Source organism: Macaca mulatta, chromosome 17 (genome assembly GCF_049350105.2).
Source record: "Macaca mulatta isolate MMU2019108-1 chromosome 17, T2T-MMU8v2.0, whole genome shotgun sequence".
NCBI lineage: Eukaryota > Metazoa > Chordata > Mammalia > Primates > Cercopithecidae > Macaca > Macaca mulatta.
In genome coordinates, this window is record NC_133422.1 from 8,459,877 (window position 1) to 8,477,952 (window position 18,076).

Sequence of the window (18,076 nt, forward strand, 5' to 3'; positions counted from 1 at the left end):
GACAAAAATGGGGTTATTCTAAAAAAAAAAAGTTGCTCCATAATTTGTCTCCAGTAATATCAGTGAATTTTGCACTTGGAATGAGGAAGCTAGATAAAAACTAGTTAACCAAAACAAAGGAAAACAGAAGGATAAGGAAACAAATTTCCAAGTAACTGGTGATTTTGAGTACATCACTATCCTTCAGTTAATAGGAAACTAGAATCTCATAAAGGTTATTGGAAGTGTCAAGATTATAGTTTAACAGGAAAACGAATGAGAAAAAGGGAAAGTGAAAATATTTATTTCTCAAATGTTTTGAATTCACATTATTAGACCTTAAAACATTTCTTTGAGGCAGTTTAATGTCCATATACCTATCTGAGTAACAAAGATTCAACATTTGCTTTAGCATCTACTGCATGCTAGACACTTGCCCATCTTATTAGTGATTTATATAAAGATAGATATGTATGTACATGCCCATAAACACGTGCACAGTCACAGCATGGGGGACTCAGCTTGGTCGTCTCAGTATCTCAGAGTCATATTGCCCATTTAGATAATAAATCCACAGGCTGTTTCATTTTCAAGGGTGGAGTGCTATAGTTTAGCAATGAAGCTCAGATGGGGATCAGAACTTTCCTCTGCTTCCCATGGCAGCCTAGAAATCTGATTTAAAAGAATGATTTTTGTCCTCCCAATAAAAGATCTTGTCCCTTCTGTGAACTACTGTTTTCATCAAAGTCAATTACAATATAATCATAAGAGGCATACATCAGGAAAATTAATGTTTAAATAAAACAAAACAAAACAAAAAACTCAACACACAGCATGAAAATGGGCTTATCCCATGCTACTTTGTTAGAAAAACTGTTAAGGTCAAGCAATGTAAGCTAATAGCATTAAAAAACCAACATGTGAACGTGGACTTATTTGAACACAGACACTTTGTATTGATCTTTTTTTTTTCTTTTTGAGACGGAGTTTCGCTCTGTCACCCAGGCTGGAGTGCAGTGGCACAATCTCCGCTCGCAACCTCCGCCTCCCGGGTTCACGCCATTCTCCTGCCTCAGCCTCCCGAGTAGCTGGGACTATAGGCGCCCGCCACCATGCCCGGCTAATTTTCTTGTATTTTTAGTAGAGACGGGGTTTCACCGTGTTAGGCAGGATGGTCTCGAACTCCTGACCTTGTGATCCGCCCGCCTTGGCCTCCCAAAGTGCTGAGATTACAGGTGTGAGCCACCGCGCCCAGCCTCTACTGATCTTATCGGAGTATTTTCTTTGTTGTTTTTCTGTTCTGTATTACCTGGCAGGTGGAACAGAACTTTATGACTCTTTGACACAAATCCCTCTCCTTTCCCACATGCTAAACCTCACATAGAAGGCCTATATGTAGACTGTTCTAAAATGCCACACTTAATTTCCCACCTTAGTTTCATTAGGCAAAATGGAATGTTTTTTTTCTTTGACTTCAATGGGAAGGGTGAATACATATCCAAGTAAAGGATGGCTTTATTTTGCAACCAAATCCAAAGCCCAGATGATTGAGGTTCCTTCTTCAAATGCTCTTCAGAGCTACCATGATGGATACTAAAAGAGCCAACTCGCACTAGAGGTCATTATGAACCAGACAGCCTGGAGGTCACTTTTAAAACTCAAGACTCTCAATGTAAAGTCTGACTAAGAGTATGTTTAGAAAACTGCTATTTTTACTAATCTAAATAAACAGTGTTCTAGCTGGTCGAACCCAACTTCAAGACAAATTCCCTGGTTTCTCTCCCACCAGATGCCACTTTGGTGCCCCTTATTCTACTGAAGTCTTAGGGTTATTCTCTGTAAGAAAGAAGCTTTATTTGAATATAAATCATGAAACATCTGTGTTTTCCCCTTTTTTATTGTAAGTCATTAATCTCCCTAGCTCTGCCACTGGCGAGTTCGGTTGTGGCCATGGGCAGGTCACATTAAGCCTCCGATTATTCATCTGTCAACACAGGAGGTTAAACTTTGGTTTTTATGATCCTTTTCAGCTAAAAATTCTGATCCTGGGATCACAGTAATTGATAACAATGTATAAGTTAGAAATCACATTTTTAAAAGACTTACGGTTGGTAAAAAGACAATAGCCCAATTTTAAAAATCAACCAAGGCTCTGAATAGACCCCTTCCCAAAGAAGACATATAAATGACCAATAAGCCCATGAAAAGATAAAGGACATCATTAGTCATCAGTAACATGCAAATAAAAAACACACGGAGACACCACTTCATGCCGACTGGGAAAGCTTAAATAAAAAAAGACAGATAAGAACAAGTGTTGGTGAGAATGTGGAGAAATTGGAACCTTCTTACATTGCAGGTAGGATTTTTAAATGGTGCAACCCACTTTGGCAAACAGTATGGCAGTTCCTCGAATTGTTAAACATAGAGTTGATCATAATTTAAACACTTGACTCAACAATTGCGCTCCTGGGTATCTACCCAAGACAGATGAAAACGTCAGTTCACATAAAAACTTTCACACAATGTCCACAGCAGTATTACCTATGACAGCCAAAAAGAAACAACCTGGGCCCAGCACGGTGGCTCACGCCTGTAATCCCAGCACTTTGGGAGGCGGAGGAGGGTGGATTACCTGAGGTCAGGAGTTCGAGACCAGCTTGGCCAACATGGTGAAACCCCATCTCTATTAAAAATACAAAAATTAGCCGAACATGGTGGTGTGCACCTGTAGTCCCAGCTACTCAGGAGACTGAGGCAGGAGAATGGCTTGAATCCAGGAGGCGGAGATTGCAGTGAGCCAAGACTGCGTAATTGCGCTCCAGCCTGGTGACAGAGTGAGACTCCATCCAAAGAGAGAGAGAAGGAAGGAAGTAAGGAAGGAGGGAGGGAGGGAGGGAGGGAGGGAGGGAGAGAGAGAGAGAAAGAAAAAGAAAGAAAGAGAGAGAAAGAAAGAAAGAAAGAAAAGAAAGAGAACCCAATGTCCATCAACTGATGAATGGGTAAATAAAATATGGCAGATCCTTACAATGGAGTATTATTTGGCAATAAAAAGAAATGCTGATATGTGCTGCCACATAGATGATCTTGAAAACATTATGCTGGCACACAGAGAAAAAGTCACGTAAGCACACAAGGAGAAAGCAGCTGTCTGCTAGCCACAGAGAGATGTCTCAGGAGAAACCAGACCTGCCAGCACCTTGATCTCCTTGATCTCAAACTTCCAGCTTCCAGAATTATGAGAAAATAAGTTCCTCTAGTTTTATTGTTAAAAAACAAAAACAGGCCAGGCACAGTGGCACACACCTGTAATCCCAGCACTTTAGGAGGCCGAGGCAGGTGCATCCTGAGGTCAGGAGTTCGAGACCAGTTTGGCCAACATGGTGAAATCCTGTCTTTACTAAAGATACAAAAATTAACCAGGTGTGGTGGCATGCACCTGTAATCCCAGCTACCCGGGAGGCTGAGGCATGAGAATTGCTTGAACCTGGAGGAGGAGATTTCAGTGAGCTGAGATTGCACCACTGCACTCTAGCCTGGGCGACAGAAAGTCTGTCTCAAAAACACAACACAACAAAACAAAATAACCACACACACAAACACACGCGCCCGGGCACGCGCGCGCACACACACACACACACAAACCCCACAAATCATTGTGCTAAGTAAAAGAAGTCAGTCACAAATGGCCACATATTGTATGATTCTATTCATATGAAATGTTCAGAACAGGCAAATCCTGGAGACAGGAAGGTACATTAGTGGTTGCCAGGGCTTGGTGGGAGGAGGATGGAGAGTGACTGATAATCAGCGTGGGGTTTCTTTTGGGGGTGATAAAAATGTTCTAAAATTAGATTAATGGTGATGGTTGCACAACTCTTGAATGGACTGAAAACCACTGAATTATCTACTTTAATATTCTTGTCTCTTACAGTCGTATTTTGGGGTGTCATATTCTGGCCTCCTATAGTATGCGAGCTTTATCTCAATAAGGTAGCTATTTTTAAAAACCCAACAACTTATGACTAAAGTAATCACAGAGTTCTGTTGAAAGCCTAGAATATCCAGTTATTTTGAAATTTGTTGCCACATATCACCCCATCAGTGTGAGATTTTACACTAATTGTTTCTCCAGCTTAAAACTTTAGAAGGCTGATTTTAGAGACCTAATTTTTCCTTCATGTTCCGTAACATCACTACCTAATAGTAGAAGTTTACAAACATGTTGCAAAAAACGTACTGTTCCCTCCCCCATTACAATCTTTTCAATTTAATTTAGTGTTAGTTGTAAATCACTCCTAATTGCATTTTTGAATTTTCCCTATTTAAATTGAAATTTTTAACAAATTATGTAGCTAAGACTCTCTGAATAAATCTGGTGTTTCCTTTTATATCAATTTTTTTATTTCTAATTTATTTGTTTTTAACTTAAAGCTCTGTATATTCATTTCAAATGAAATGCATCTGTCTTTGATTTTGCATACTGCATTTTCAGTAGTACATAATCCTGCATGATAAATGGCCTCTTTATCTAAATAGAGATCCCCAAGTATCATGTTTCTAAAATTTGAATTTAAGATCATGAGCCTTTTACAAAGGTTGTTTGAGGTTAATTAAACATAATTCACAATAAGAGACAATATTCTTTCCTTAAGAGGTAGCTTGCTAAAGGCCTAAGTCTCATAGACTAAATCTCATAGAATCTTTGTGGTTCGTGGCAAGGGTGGGAGAAGGGTTAAGAATGCAATTGCAAATTTCCAGAAGCTACTAACATTTTTATTTGCGATGCTAATTCTTATAGGGCTCTGAAACTTAATAAAAAAGTTAACTCTTGGTTCTTAACCTCTGTGTCATATCTCTATCTAAGTATTTTATCAGACAATATGAAGTGGACATTATAAGTGAATGCCTAGATTTAAATTACCACATTAAATGGAGACTACACTACCAGCTATGCTGACAGGGACCATGCTTTGATGAAGAGCATTATAATGTCCCATCTCCTCTCACTTTCAGAATGATGGAGAAAGGCCAGAGAGTTCATATTCCATCCACCAACAGACTAAATAGATGATGTGAAAGCCATGGGGATTTGTATGAACTGAAAGCATATTTTTTACGTCTCACAATTAGCAATGATATTAATTTTTAAAATGTCGGGTTTGTTGTCCAAAACAATTGGCCTTAAATCAAGACAGAATGTAGAAAGAATGTGCACATAAATACACACCCACACACGCACGCACACACACACACACACAGACGCCTGCTGACACGCATGCATACGCTTTTCTCTCCATGAAAACTTCAAGTTTGTTTGAGTGGTGGTGGGGAGGTTGATGTAGAACTAGAGGAGGTTTTTGGTGTGTGCTTTAATTACATTTTTCATTCAGCTTAGGCTTAGGGAAAGCTCTTTCTAGGCGGGGATTTAAAATTTGACTTGTATGTGGCAAGAGTATGAGGCTCTGACTCACTGCTGACTAATCCCTTATGCAGATAAGATTATTTGTGACTTTCACATGGGCACCTTTACAAATACCTAATATTTTATTTTAGAGTAATTATGTTATTGGTCTTCAAACAATAGCACTGAATGTTTAGGCAGCTGCTGTCCATCAACATTATATTTAGTTTGTAGAAAGTTTCTAATCCTAGGAACCTACTTTTTCCTTTAAATCTTTATAGTATATTAAACTCACTATTTTACCACACTGATTTCTTGCTTTAGAGGTTTTGCCATTCTAAGTAATCCCTAAACTATTTGATTCAATATGTGAAGTCTCTGATCTCAAAGCCTGAATAGAAAATTCAAAATAGTCGTGTATACAGCATGTATGTCTTGAATCCAGGTGTCAAAAAATAAATCAAGAAATCACATAAACGTTTAACGTCAGCAATTGGCATTGGCACTTCTCTGCAATTATGTTCATTTCAATAATTCTGCTCTGGTTTGTTCGTTTTAAGGCTGTCTTACAATTCATATTTTAATTGTCTGACAATGAAACCCATAAATAGGTTTTGTAGCTCTTGGCACAAAAGACATCATACTGTTAGCCACTGAAGTGGCCAAAGTCTAAAATCATCAGAACCTGGACGGTTTTCATCCCATCCATACATGGGTCATTGACTTTACTCATTTTTCCTTAAGCTTCATAAAAGTTATTTAAAAGGAAAAAAATTTGTGTGGTTTAAAATGTTTACCAGGAAAAAATGCTCTAATACCATCAACATTCCTACTGTCAATGTTTATGAGGGGAACATGTCTTCCGCGTGCCTCTCTGAGCTGTTCACTTGACGCTGCCTTCTCTGTGGGTCACAGTTTAGCAGGGCACATTCATTGATCATTAGGCCTGTCACCAGGCTACCATCAGAGGCCTACCCTTCCAATGACCTACAGCCATGCACAACTCCTTTTCATGTGACATCAGAGTTAATTAAGGTTGGTTTGGGAGAAATCTCCTGCTGACCAAGGAGTTACCTTTTCCCAAAAAATGCTCCACTCCTACACCGCTGGTCTGTTATTAAATGAGTTCAAAACCCACCTCCACAGAGCTGTCTAACAATATGTCATTTCAGTTTACCATACGATGTCATGAAAGTTATCTGAGCTGCCTAGGGCAAAGGTCAAGATCTGGTTGACAGGGCACAAGACGTTAACTCGTAAAATACTCGGTAGAGAAGTCTGGTAGACCTTCGTCTGGTTATGCAAAGGGCCACAAACAGAGAAAACACTCTTTACACCCTAAAAATGCATAAAGGAACATTTTGTCTGTTAGGCAGGGCTTGGACACGTCTCTGTTTTCTCTATCAATGGCAGAGCACTTGTTACATTTGAAGCATACTCGCCACGGGCTTATGTTCTTATCCAATGTCACTGTTCAGAGGTCTGCGGGGAAACTGAGCTCTGATGTCAGGTCTTATAGAATGGATCATAATTGCCAGTAGTGTTATGCTACTCAGAAGTTGCTTCAGGCCGGAATATACACATTTTCCAATTGTGAACACCTGGAAGACACATGATAACTGACTGCTCAGTGGAGGTGCGATTTCAATAAACACACTCAGAGTATGTGAGACTAAATATACACGTGGCTTAATGAAAGTAACTGAGTTTTTAAAGTAATTTGTTAATTTTTTTAATCAATTTGTGCATCCTCTTTAGAATCACAGAATCTGATCAGTGACAAAATGCTTTTAGCTGCAAGAGCATTTGCATAGAGTTGTATTATTAAGAGTAGTAGTCCTAATAAAATGCTTGAACTCCCTTAATGTTAGACTTCTAATCTCTATATTATTTAGGATTGCAAATTTCAGTTCTGCCAAAGGCATCCTCCATGTTCTCTTAAAATAAACAATTACCCAGTTTGGAAGCATAGTATGGAATGCATGTGACTCACAATCTAAAATGGAAAGTTTTTCTGTTTTACATAGCATTAGGATTACAGTTTGGTCTATGTCCAGATATTTTACCAAATACTCTGCTTTCATTACTGTCCAGTGTCAAAGTTCCAGGCATCTATAGAGATGATGACAGCATGTTTCAATGTTATGGATTTATCATTTGTGTGGATCCCTGTGGGTTCCCTTAGAAGGAAAGTCTCACAGAAAAGATCTGGGAGATATTTTATCAATTCAGCATAGGAGCTTGCCATGGAACACTTAAAATATACAAGTGGGAATTGGAACTTTTAAATTTTATTCAGCTACATCTTATAATCTGTCATGTGACATAATCTTCAGATCCACACACAGTTCCTTCTGGAAAAAAAGGAATATGTCATGGAGCTGTAATGTGATGATATTAAATTACCATAAAATGCATATTGTTCAAGTTTCTAGTTTGATTCCCAAATAGTGCCTTCACATTTCTGTATAATAAAATGAAGAAGAAAGGCTGGCAAACAGGGAGATAGACAAGTGTGCACCTTAGCACTGTAGCTATTCATGCAAGAAAAGCCAAAAGTGTTATTATAACAATACAAAGACTTATCTATTCTCCTCATACAGACTTCCAACTTTAGAATTGATTACAAATAATGACAGAATATCATTTGCTTTGTATATAAAAATGGAGGAGAGGTGAAATGAGATTGGAAGGCTGAATGTGATAAAGTTCTGATGTTAATTTTCAGCTTACTTTGATGCAGTTTATGAAGTCCAAATAATATAAAAAACATCTTTCTGGAGTCCTTTAGACTGTTCATAAAGGGTATACTTTAAATTCACTAACAGGAAAGTTGAGAAGATTTCTATCTTTGCAACCAGTAATATATACAAACCCTCTGACCTTTGAGATTTAAATGGCCAAAAGTGTGCAATAAAGTTATCCATCATAGGGGAATTGAGTTTTTGAAAGCTACATTAGCAAATTTCTAAGACTCATCAAATGCAATTCTTGACCATTGTGTTTTCTATTGTCAAAATCAGTTTCCTTCTAAGTTAAACACTTTGAAATATAATTGCCTTTCATTACACGTATTTTGGAGATAAATCATACTTAGAAAATGGGGTGGACATGTTGATTAAACTGTTAGTTTTTATTCTGGGTTTTTCTAATTTCACATTTTCTTAAGATATCCTTCATGTAGTAAATATTTATAAGAGCTGTGCTTTCCTAAGATTTCAAAAACTTAAAAAAATCTTATCTTAGATGGAATTCATGTTATACAAGTTTTGCTGAGAGTCAAGGTTCTGGAAGGAAAAGTAATCTATTAAAAGCAGTACATTTTCACCAGCAGTATCTCAATTTTTAAAAGAAATAATTTGCCAAATAAAACTTTTCACTGATTTTGGCATGTGGTATTAAGGCCTTCATTACAAATACCTGTAGAAGACTTTAGAGTTGTTTGTATTCAATGCCTGGGGAATGCTGGCTTTCATTCTCAGGACATGTATACTCATACACCTTCATTACCTAGAACTTTATTTCTAGAAATTAGCCTTTTTAAAAAAAAAAAAAAAATCATCCAAGACATTGTATCTCTGATAGAAGAAAAACAACAACAATTTCTGTTATCAGTTGGCCACCCACCTAACAGCTTTAAAATAACTTATGAATCATCTCATTCTGGAGGACAAAACCAAAACCAGTAAGCAGAAGTTACATAAAACCAAAAGGAACAGCTCTGTGGAAAGGTAGTAAGGTGCCCAATGCTGAAGCTGTTCCCATGAAATTAAGCCACCACCTCCTTTTGATGAGACTGATGAACTGGGTGAAGGGTTGGACTCTTAGGTGCAATTCCAGGAGTCTGGGAACCCTGTCCTCATTTACCTATGCTTCTTATCTCTCTTTTACTGTCAGCCAATCCTGGTTTTTCCCCGCACTACATTCTCTATATGACCCCTTTCCTTCACTCCCTTGTTTATTTTTCCATCTTTAACCTCAACATTTACTCTTTCATTTAGTTTTTTGAACATATACCAAGAGGTATATGAACAAGACAAATGTGGTTGCTTCCTTTACAGTGTTTATAGCTTAGCATGAACAGATAAATAAGTCTATATATATATCTAATGATGCATAGAATTAATTTCTGCTTAAAGAACTAGAAAATTACATTATATTTGTGTGTTATCATGGGGAAGTGCCAGGTGTGGAGGTACCTCACTCAGCCCAGGGAGTGAGAGTCTTTTATTAGAAGAATAAAGTTGAAGGTGAGACCTGAAGAATCAATGTGTATTTGCTAAAAGAAACAGCAGAGTCTCTCTCCTTCAAAGACTTCCACATCCTCCCACTCTGTAAGCTTCATCTTCCCTTTTAAATAGTTGTTTTCTTCTAACAGTTTCAGATACATTTCCTTGTTTCTCACAACTCTGTTTTCCTCGGCCTCTATACTGGGAGGAGAAAGCTCTATCACCTTCTTTCAATGCTCTGGTTCGCATATTTTTTGTCTGGGGTCTACCTGACTTCACCTGCCACTGGGAAAAAAGCCACAAGTAATCATGCTTTAAAAGATACATATTCAGGTCATGTTGTGCTTGTTGAAACAGAGCACCGTGGAAGATGATCGGGGTGGAGACTCAGCAATGAGGGAATGAATGAGGACTGTCAGATATGATGCATTAGCCAGGACTTCATGTTCTTAACATGTCCTTCCTTTTGGCAGTTCACCTAGCCAGTACCACACATGGCCCAGAGCCAAGAGGAAATCATTTTCAACCAAAATGTTCACATTCCAGGTGACAAAACAATGGCGGCAATAGTAACTATCTGTGCAACCAATACAAAGATATAACAATACAAAGCCTTATAACAGTACAAAGCCTTATCTATTCTCCTCATACAGACTTCCAACTTTAGAATCGATTACAAATAATGACAGAATATCATTTGCTTTATATATAAAAATGGAGGAGAGGTGAAATGAGATTGGAAGGCTGAATGTGATAAAGTTCTGATGTTAATTTTCAGCTTACTTTGATGCAGTTTATGAAGTCCAAATAATATAGAAAACATCTTTCTGGAGTCCTGTAGACTGTTCTAAAAGTGACTCGGGCTTTGTTGGTGTACCTAGAAATTGAAGGTTCCACTCAACTATCTTCTGTGCTGTTTGGGAACCTGAGCCAGTTAACAGTATCCTAGCAGGAAGGCTCATCTCAGGGAAAATATCTTTTGGGAAGCAATTCTGTAGAAGGTGGGCAGCGTAAGTCCTCATTCTCACTCCTGAGTCTAGAGTCGAGTCAGGAGAACATGGTCAGCTTAGCCAAAAATGAGAAAATGGTCACTGGACCTAGAGGATAACCCAAATGGAAGGAACAGAACATCGCCTGTGAATTGGGAGAATTGTTGCCAGCTCCTGGGCATATTTCTCCTAACCTCCTCTGCTTATACACACACACACACTTAGAAGGGGAACCAATGAGGAACCATGACTCCTAGAAGGGTCTCAGACCCGGAGAAATGGCTCAGGATATGATTTCAGTCAGTCCAGCCAGTATTTATTGAGTGACTATTATGTGCCAGGCACTGTACTGGATTAACAACTGCAAAGATGGATCAAAAACATTCCTTTTTCTTGAAGGTCTTTCAGCTCTAAGCTGGCCTCTTAGGGGATGTCATTTAGAAGTAGAATAGGTGAATAAGAAATATGGAAGATAATCTAAGTCAACAAATAGAGATCTCCTGCAAACTATGTACACTGTGTTTTTAAAGACCCCATCTTTTAGTATAGGAAGTCACACATTCTTCACCAACATAAGTGATATATCTTAGTAAAACTCAGCTAAATTAAAAAATAAGAACACTTATTCAATGATAACATGTAACACAATGAATACAACCATATCTATACCTCAAAATAAAATATAATGGATTACTTGATGATATTCCCTTGAGCATCTTTAAATGAATGTATTAAAATGTTATAAAATAAAAGTCTTCTACACATGCCTGAACTCAGCTTGGAAACTGGGTATGAATCTAGAATAATGACTGGCCATAAAATTGGGATCAGGAAAATTAAATTTAATATAACTCATGTTTTTCCTCATGAGATTGTGGGAGAAAATACAGCCCTCGCCAGGTGTGGTGGCTCACTCCTATAATCCCAGCACTTTGGGAGGCTGAGACGGGCGCGAATTTGAGACCAGCCTGACCAACGTGGAGAAATCCCGTCTCTACTAAAAATACAATATTAGCCAGGCATGGTGGTGCATGCCTGTAATCCCAGCTACTCGGGAGGCTGAGGCAGGAGAATTGCCTGAACCCGGGAGGTGGAGGTTGTGGTGAGCCGAGATCATGCCATTGCACTCCAACCTGGACAACAAAAGTGAAACTCCATCTCAAAAAAAATAAATAAATAAATAAAAAGAAAAAGAAAAAGAAAAGAAAATACTACAGCCCTCCAAATCACTGGAAGAGGAGTATTTCTTAAACCTCCCCTCCTAAGTTTGTATTTAACATTATCCCAAAATGGTGAATGAATTACTCCAGCAAGGCAATCCCATGTCCATCGGTTTGGACTACAAAGCACATTTAAGAAATAGCAACAATCAAGCAAACTTTATTTCTATACAGTTTAGGATTTTACTCCCTCTAAGAAAAGATATATCTGGATATGGAACCACTAAGTTTAATGTCAGTCCCAAAAGGCTAAAGTGAAGTAGAAATTCCTGAAAATCCATTCCTGTTAGTCTCCTGAATTTCCCATTTGCCTTTTAAGTGACTTTGTGTACCAAATACTTTGATAGGGTATTTTTCATTGACCAGTTTTGAAGACAGAGGATGGGATGGGAGTGTGAGTGGTTGAACCACTTTTAGTTTGTACACCAACAATGTGTGTCAAATATTTCCTAACGCTCAAGAAGTTACAGGTACCCAAAGTCCATTCCAGGGCACTGCAATTACTCAATTTCCACACATATATTTTTCTCTAGTTGTACCAGAATTCCTTATGGAGAGGATTCTGAAGCCATAAAAATGTTCAAAGAATAGCAGAGAACAAAAATCTGATCCAGCAGGAGACATTAAGTGGAAAAAGACAGTCAAACAATGTTTCCCAAAAAGAAAACAATACCATTAATCATAGATGCAATGTTGTTGCCAGAGTTTACATTGCCTTTTGAAATTGTTTGCAATCCTCTCTAGTATATCCCTGCCTCCCCATCTGTTTACATACATTTTTAGTTTCTCTAATGCCAACTTAGAGAAAGAAAACAATCATAAAAATCCAACAGTGGATTTTTACATATATAGCCACCATGTATATTTTTACATAGTATATACACCATTCCATATAATTTCCATCTAAAGCATGTATCTATTTGACCAGACTTTCTAGCTTTTTCTTTGGAGTGAAAGATAAAACTCCTCAATAGGTGGCAGGATAGGATTTTTCTCAGATTCTGGTAACATGACAGTATTCTGGTTGAAAAAGTGTCCTTCTCCGAGTAACAGGTCAAGAAAGAAGAAGGAAAACACTATTTTCTCCTTCTTGACTTCTTGTAGGTCTATGGTAAGGAGGAGGGAGAGACACAGGGGCTACAGGGCTTAAATAAATGCTCCCAGTGTTGCTCACTATACAAGGACTGCCAATCAAACAGGGAAATCAAAGTGACTGACAGGTCACTTCGTTTGAGAAAAAGTCTCTTGGATGGTTGTCTTTTCTCACAAACATGACAATTTTTTATTCTAAACCCTGAAAACAAAATTCTTGCCTTTTCTTTAATCCCTAGATTTAATCATTCAAGATACTTTGAGTAAACGTTGGTGGAAAGAGTCCCGATTTCAAAATTAAAAAGACCTCGGTTTGAATCTTGGCTTGGCTGTTTCATAAATGGGTGGCCCTCAGCAAGTCAGCAGGGATTCCTCAGCCTTGGGGTTTCAATCCATAAAACAAAGTTACAGGTGTGCACGGTAGATGGCTAGGAAGAGACTCGACTGAGTTAACACAGAAAGTGCCCTGTGCTGAGATGTTCAGTACTTACACTCCTTTCCCTTCCCTGGGGGACAGTTAATGTCCTCCCCTATCCAATTCATGTAGCATCTGCCTTCAGGGTCAAACGCACTTCCGGGTCGTTCCCTGAGGTACTTCAATTCATTCTGAAAAAGCTGTGAGCTTTCTGGGATCTGAAAGGTGCAGAGGAGTCCACATTGGATTCCTGGAAACCACCTGTGAGAGGGCAGTCCCAGCTTTTTCCTAGGACCTGCCTGATACGAGTTTTTCTAGAATAAAGTGCGGGTCTCATGCTGTTCTTTGTCATCTGAACTGGTTTAAAGTCATATCTGGGAAAACAGTTTGGAAGTCCACATAAAATCATGTCCTTGATAGCTTCAGGGCTCCTTTTTTCTGACTTTAAGTTTTTTGGGAGGTCCTTGAATGCCTATGATAAGAAAACCCACATGATTAAAATTGTCTTATTGGAGATGTGAACAGTGTCTGCCACATACAGCAGTGGAATCTCCCAAGGCCACTTGAAGCTGGAGTAGCAGTGGCTTCTCACATTCTTTGGAGATGGCCAAACTCCAAGGATAGAAGGAGGGAAAGACTAGCACACTCCCCTTGATGCTTTTTCCTTCTCCTCTTTTCATTTAGGTTCAAAGGCATGGTAGGGGGAGCCCTAAATGTCGGGTTTGCAAGTCTGATAGACTCAGATTCAAATAATTCCAGGTTTACTTACCACTTCTGTGGTCTTAGGGAAAGTATTTAATTTACCTAAGCATCAGTTTTTGCATGGTTAAGAGGACCGTACCTCTCGGGACTGAGTAAAATAATGTATGTCAATCAATACATATATTGATTGTATAGTCAGTAGGGCTTGGTAGCCTCCTTTCTCCCTCCCCAAAAGCATATCTGTCCCTGCAGTCTCTGCACCTCCAGAGAAAGGTGCTAAATCAGGGCCTCTATGATAGGAGCCCCAAGAAGCTGCAGCGCTGCCTGCACTCAGAATCTTGGGGTCAGCTGTCCTCCCTTGCTGGTGTCATGTTAGTCATCAGAGGCTGCCGCCCCGCATGCCTGCCAGGTACCCAAAACAAAATTTGACGTATGAACAGAAAACTCTTCTCTGGGGCCTGTTGTTTTCTTTAACTCCCAGATACTGTTTAGAAGGGTCAAGGTATTATGTAGTATTTATTGTTATTTACTATTATAAGTTATTTACTGTATTTTCTTGGCCAAACTCCAGCCTAATAGCTAGACTGAAAAGCAAACATGAAGTGTGGAACAGTGGTGTAGTCCACTGGTGAGGCTGTGCTCCTCTCCACACAGACAGGCATCTGCTTCCCACCCCTCGAATCTGAGCTGGGCTTGCTTTGACCAATAGAATGTGGTAGAGTGGTGTCGTAGGAGTTCCAAAACCTAAGCCTCAATATGCCTTGCAGCTTCCACCATTACACTCTTGCAACACCGCTGCCCCCAGGAAAAGGAAGCCCCGGGCCAGGCTACTGAATGAGGAAAGATCTCATGAACAGGGAGGCCCAGCACCAAGGACCCAGTTGAAATGCCAGGGACTAGAGATGCATGAGAGACCCAGGTGAGACTCGAAGGAAAACTACTCAGCTGAGGCTAGCCCAAAGGTCTAAAAGAATCCTGAAGCATAATGCACTGTTGTGGTGGCTGACTACGTTTTGGCACATCCTGTTATGTAGCAATAGATGGCAGATCCAAATGGCTATTGTGCCTCAGCCCTGTGGAAACAGTGACTGTGTGGTCGTTCAAGTGTATGCTCTTTCTGTATTTGAAAATAAAAGCGCCAAAGTGGAGCTCATGCAATATTAAGAATGAAATGCTCTGCATGTTACCTTGGATGCCCCCAGCAAGGGGGAAGCAGCTTGAATTCTTGGTGTTTCAGAAGAAGTGTCCCAGGACCGTGGTTTCACACAATAGGAGGCCAGCTCTGTCTCCAGCCAGCAGTAGCTTTTCACAACAGTGGGGACAGAACCCTGGCACATCACGAAAGTCAGGAGGCCACCCTGCCCCACCGGGTAGAATTCAGCCACCCAAGTGGGAGCCATACTGATCCCAGCCCCGGAAATGCAGATACGGAGGCCCGGTTGGAGAGGCAATTTTGCAGGCATACTGGAGGAAACCAGGGCTGGACCAAGGCATGGGGATGCCCGGGACAGGCCAACAGTATGGTGTTTGCCAATATTTACATAGAGGAAAGACTGAGCGCTCCACAGCATAAGGCAGAGAAGGAGGACTATTGTTAGTCTAGACTAGCAATTCACTTCTGCCGCTAACGTACCTACCTCACTCGGCGAAACAGTCCCCCTCCCCTCGGAAGGCAATTTAATCTAGACTCACTGATTCAATGCCCTGGCATTTGCTCCAAGTATTCTTTCTTGCATACTCCACCAACACATACTCTTCCTGGCAGGAATTCTCGTCGTTTCTTCCACCTTGTCGTCTGTCTAGTAATGGTTTAGTGCCTTTTACAGATTGGCATTTGGGCAGGTGCCTCCCATGTGGCCAGGCCTCTCAAACTAGCCCCTGGGCAGAGGTTCTCCAAGTATGATCTCTGGACCAGGCCCAACAGCATCCCCTGGGAACTTGTTAGAAAAGCAAATTCTTGGCCCTACCCAGGCCTACTGACTGAGAAACTCTGGGGTGGGGCCCAGCCAGCCAGTTTTACAAGCCCACCAGGTGATTCTAATGTGTGATGAAATTTGAGATTCTTAACCTCAGCTGTCCATTGGAATCACCCAGGAGCTTTAAATTACCTATACCTAGGTCCCTCTCAAGAGTTCATGATTAAATTGGTCAGGGCTACAGCCAAGACCCGAGGATTTTTAAAAGCTCTCCAGATTATTCTAATGTAGAGCCCAGGCTGGGGATCGTGGCCCTAGAGAGAGGCAAAGGCTTTCATAGAAATCACTTGGCAGACTAATTCCTAATTAGGGTTTTGCTAAAGGTGGCCTTGAGTTTAAGTGGTTTTATATTTGTGTATAATAACAGCCAAGGCTTTTCATTTCTGCTAGGTTCACCTCAGGCCCCTTTTAACAAAAGAATCTGATAATTGTTGTAGCTCTGCCTGTGTAGACCACATGGGTGGTTCTGTGGCTTGAGAGGAAATCCATTTGTGCTCCACCCATTAAATAGAAGGATAGAAGACCAGGCTGAGAAAAAGTGCCCGCGAGCACCGTGATAATCTGTGAAAAGGTAAAAGCATTTGTCAAGACTGGCAATGATGACAAGGAAGAATGTAAGTGCAAATACATTCAATTTCAAGCCAGTAAGAGGCACATGAAATGTGTGATCGGCGGCAGCACAATGCAGCAAGACACTGACACCTCCCTGACAACCAAAAATTCTGCAGGATACTTACCACTGCTGGTTTTTGCCACCAAGTCATTTTCTTCCAGAAGCAAAAGCCTCGTAGAACCTTATGGTTAAAACCTGGCTATTTAATTGCATCTTTACTATTTCCCACCAAATCCATATTTTCCAGGACCTTGATCTCGCCACCCATGATTTGGTAAACCATGGTATTCTTCAAGACCACAACCTCTGTTTACTTTGATTACGAGTCTAAGCCAAGTACAAGATTTTGTAAAGAATTTTGGAGGAGGACACAGATGTCCCAGTAGAAGGTGGCACGAGACCAACATGGGAGCCAGAAGAGAAAGATTCCTGGCTGGCCCAGGTCTAGTCCCTTAGTCACACATGTCAAAGTTCATCACTAGGGTATTAGTGAAGAGGAAATGGGACCAGGCGTGGTGGCTCATGCCTGTAATCTCAGCACTTTGGGAGGTCGAGGCGGGTGGATCACTTGAGGCCATGAGTTCAAGACCAGCCTGGCCAACATGGCAAAACCCTGTCTCTACAAAAAATACAAAAAAAATAGCCAGGCATGGTGGCACATGCCTGTAATCCCAGCTACTTGGGAGACTGAGGCACAAGAATCATTTGAACCTGGGAGGTGGAGGTGGCAGTGAGCCAGGATTGCACCACTGCACTCTAGCCTGGGCGGCAGAGCAAGACTCTGTCTCAAAAAATAAATAAATAAAAATAAAAGGAAATGAACCCTGACACCAGAACTGACTTTGGATCCTTTACTAAAATCAAAGCTTCTCGATTTTTAATGAAAAAAAACAAACAAACACGTGGGGATTTTATTAAAGTATAGGCTCTGAGTCATCAAGTTCCCAGGGGATGCTGATGTGTCTGGACCTCGGAGCACACAGTGAGAAGCATGTTTTGGAGTACGGTGTGGGCATGCGCAGCATGGGCCGGGATGGGGGTGAGGATAAGGAGGAACCAGTTTGAGCCCAAGCCATGGGATTCCAATTTTTAAGAATATGTCTAACACCCAGTAGGGTGGTCCTGCCAGGAACCCATTTATATGAAGCATTGAGGAGTCCTCATCCTAAAGAAAGAGGAAGTTAGACCAGTGTGGTCCTATAACCAATGCCCCTATTAAAACAGAGTTGGTTCTGACTGTGGCCAGACCTCTGTTGTTCAGTTATGCATCTCAGCCCAACACCCAAGGACTTGGGTTTGAGTCTAAGAGAGGGCAAAAAAGTCAAACCCTAAAATCTGAGGACTCTGTTCTCTAAAAATTGCGTAACACACTGCAGAACAAGGCTGAAGTGCTTAGCACCTCACCAACAGAGGCCAAGACAGGACTCCTGCAGTGACCAGAGCCTGGCTTTGGTGGC

The 18,076-nt window shown here is 40.4% G+C and overlaps 1 protein-coding gene and 1 long non-coding RNA gene across 7 annotated transcripts in view; one reads left to right on the top strand and one right to left on the bottom strand.

The window, feature by feature from the left end:
- Nucleotides 1-18,076, bottom strand: part of FLT1 (fms related receptor tyrosine kinase 1) — a 196,101-nt gene that overhangs the window by 171,945 nt on the left and 6,080 nt on the right. The gene's annotated exons all lie outside the window — the stretch shown is intronic.
- LOC144336218 (uncharacterized) lies at nt 2,803-16,909 on the top strand. Its single transcript, XR_013407822.1, has 2 exons — nt 2,803-3,404; nt 16,556-16,909. It is a non-coding gene; the product is annotated as an uncharacterized LOC144336218 (long non-coding RNA).